We start from the raw sequence: 3,666 nt of genomic DNA, 5'->3' as shown, positions 1-3,666 counted from the left end.
ATGCTATAAACGATGTCCCTTCCAAAACGTGAGGTACCATTCCAAACGTGCCCCAACCAATATGTCCAGAGACGTCGAATGCAAATGGCCACATGACAGTGACAGCTGCGTGTCAAATGGTGCTGCAATAGAATTAACTGAATGTGAATGCTCTGATGGAAACCGAATGGAACTCTTCCTGAAATTTTCCTAATTCACTCGGTAAATGATGCTGTTGTGTACCGATATGTGTTTACATCATGAACAGCTTATTGTCAGCAACACGGGTGGGGGTAATGCAGGATAGTGAAGTTTCTGTGTGCGTCAGAAGTGATTTGTTCGAACAGGGAATTCAAACGTCCACAGAGCAGACATAGCTGAATAGTCCAGGATCACACTACTCCCTTCTGTTTCAGTACCAACAAAAGAAATTGCGGGAAATTCTCAGCAAGCCTGGTAGAATCTTGGAATGGAAAACCGAGTTAAGTCTTCAAGACCAGTGACACTTATTTCTCCATGCCCATCTCCGTCTACCTTTTTATTGAATATGTCCTGACTCTCAACTTTATACTCAGTTTCTCTTTTATTACTCCATCTCCAAACATTCTCCCAGTCTCCAAATTTAATAGCAGAACTGTTTCATCTCTCACCTCGCCGAGTTATGAGAGGAGGACTTCGAAATGCATGATTAACTCTGTTTCTATTCTATGAAGATTTGTTTCTCTTCTTGTGGCTAATCTGAATGAAAACCATTTTCTGCTTCCACAGAGAGCACAGACCCGGTTCTGCCAGAAGGAATCCAGTGATTGATTGCATCCAACTGGAATCATAGAGTCATAGAGATGTACTGCAGGGAAACAGACACTTCGTTCAAACCTGTCCATGCTGACCGGAAATCCCAATCCAATTTGGTCCCTCTTTCCAGCACACGGCCCATATCCCTCCAAACCCTTCCTACTCATATACCATTTCAAATGCCTCTTAAATGTTGCAATTGTACGAGCCTCCACCACATCCTCTGGCAGCCATGGCAACACATACACGAATAAATTGTCACTGCAAATCCACTCTAAGGATCTCGCCTTTCTGAGCTGAAACTATCTCGCTGTTCATTCAATGTCGCTATGTTTAATTCTTGGAACTCCCTCCCTATCGATATCATGGCTGTATCATTGTGTTGAGCACTTCGAGGACGAAGTAAAGTAACTTACCATCTCAATCTCTTGAGTAATTATGGTTGGGCAGTGAAGCCAATCCCAAAGAGTGACGTGCATTATCCAGAATTTCGTTTGAAAAAGCTGCTGTTTCCAAGTGGACACCCGAAAGTGGTCCGGAACAAGTGTAAAATTTCGAAGGGAAAGTAGGATAAACTGAAAGTCAATGATGACTGGGATGAATGAGGCAGAAAGTGAGTGAGGAGCTGTTGGTACAAGGATCAATGTCAGTGCTGATGGTTTTGCCCTTACTGCCCACTGTTAACACCGACTCACACCACTCCTGGTAAATTCACCACAATTACCCTGGTCTCTTGGTATGAGTTTCCCTCTGTGCATATTCACGCGGTAAATCGGCCCAGGGATGATGAAAGCATACTGTCTATCCTGTCAGGTTAAAGAGGTGAACGCATCAGTTTGAAATCAAAGCAAGAAGAGATTGCCTCTTCCTGTACATTTTCAGTGGAGAGTCACCAGCTGGGAACTTCTTTCCTGCACAAGCGAACATTGATATAAATTCTCATCGAGCAGCTTTATTACAGAAAGGTGGTCCGATTAACTGTGATCAAATACTTCATTAAATGCCCTTATTGCTTTGAAGAACAGTGTCTGTGGTTTCGTCAGTTAAAGCATATGGCAATAACCAGGCGTTAATGGTGTCAAATGCTGTCAAATGTTCTGTACATTGAAAGTTCATTGTTTAAACTTCTTGTAAAAGCCGTATTGTTTATTCAACATCGCGAAAGTGACGGCTCAGCATGCTTCTTGTGTTTGAGCTCAGACCGTTGTTATTTCTGTCTACCAAGTCCTATCGCCAGATGTGAACGCATTAATCTATGTTCTATCCTGCTAATTCAATGCAGAGTTCTTTTTACCTGTTCGACAAGGATTTGTCTATCTCTTCTACTATTATCTCCATCCGCCTTTTCAAGTTTTTTGGGAATGATGAAGAGACACAGGAGACACTGCAGACTTGCAGGACAATGTTGTAGTAATAACGCATCCAATGAGATAATGGCTCTCATTGTCTGCTGTCACCATTCATTGATTTTAGGCAAACGGGAATGGCATCATAGAAATCGTATTGGAGTGAAACTGCTTTTTTTTCTGGTCTATTATGAATACTATTTAGAATTGTAAAAGCTCATAACGTTTTGAGTGAACAAATGTCACCTGATCTCAGACCTAAGTATCACAGACTGTGAGCCCAGTTCTTCACACTCTGGCCGGGGGTGGGGGGGGGGGGGGGGGGGTGGAGGGCGGAGGGGGTGGGGTGGAGAAAGCCACGGAACAGCCTCCGATTTTAACACTTTTCCAAGAGTATAAATGAAAAATGGGGGGATATTGACAGACAGAGTGTGGGATAATGTAGAAGAGAGTGAGATGGTATAGAGAGACAAAGGGAGACAAACAGAAATTCTCCATTCACCATGGCTGCTCATTCACATAAAGGCGAAGAAAAAGGTAATGAAGGCCAGCCTTTCACCAACTCAGGGCAACAGCAACAGCATTACAGCCGATAAAGGAATTTTGCATTTTTACAGATGACGTCTGTCAGCTAATGAGAGATTCTGGTAAGTATGCTGTTTCACGAAGTGAAATTGACAATTCCCCAGGCAATAAAACAATAAAAAGCATAAGTAGCCTGAATCTGTGATATGAAACATTAAACCTCTTTGTCTCCACAGATGCTGTCAGGCCTGCAGAGTTTCTCTGTCAATTCCTGTTGTTGATTCAGATTTCCAGGATTCGCACTTCTTTGTTTGATGCTGGTCTGAATCCTGTTTGTGGCAATACTCCATTAATTGCCAGTTCCATTCAACATTCCCTGCTTTGGGAAGGTTGTCAGTTAGCAAAGCCTTGGTTACTGCACTGGCATCCTGGTTAGACGTTGGAGCACTTCCACCCGTTGGGAAAACATCAACTATTACCAGACAATGCCTTTTCCCTTCGCTGGGTGTTAGTTCAATAAAATCCATCTGTAAATGTTCAAAGGGTCTTTGGGATTGGGGGTGTTCTGCCTGATTCATTTGTATTCCCCTCCCCACATTATTCGTGGCACAGATAACACATTATTCACATTATTTTTATGAATAATGAGTAAATCGCTTTCTGTACCAGCGTGCTGAAATATTGTCGTACATCCCCACATTTGACACATGGTCCTTACCGTGTGTAATTTTGGCATAGAAAGGGAATAAAGATCGAGGTAGACAGGGTTTACCCTTGGGGCCACACCACACCCATTCCCTCATTCTGCACCATGCCCTAGTCCATTCACGCTTCTCCTTCGATGTGGCCTGCGAACTGTAACTCCCATAAGTCTGCTTTGGATTACAAATATTTGACATACACATGTCAAACTGATCACTTTGCGGCGATTGGCTGCCGTCCTTGCCGCTGAGTCTGCATTTTCATTGCCTTGAGAAATTGAATCATAATTTTTCCTGTGGGCTTCACATGTACATACAGT

This window comes from Chiloscyllium plagiosum, unplaced genomic scaffold (assembly GCF_037043375.1).
Source record: "Chiloscyllium plagiosum isolate Xiang-an unplaced genomic scaffold, Cpla_swu_hap1 HiC_scaffold_39, whole genome shotgun sequence".
Taxonomy (NCBI): domain Eukaryota; kingdom Metazoa; phylum Chordata; class Chondrichthyes; order Orectolobiformes; family Hemiscylliidae; genus Chiloscyllium; species Chiloscyllium plagiosum.
Note: the sequence above shows the minus strand (reverse complement) of the source record.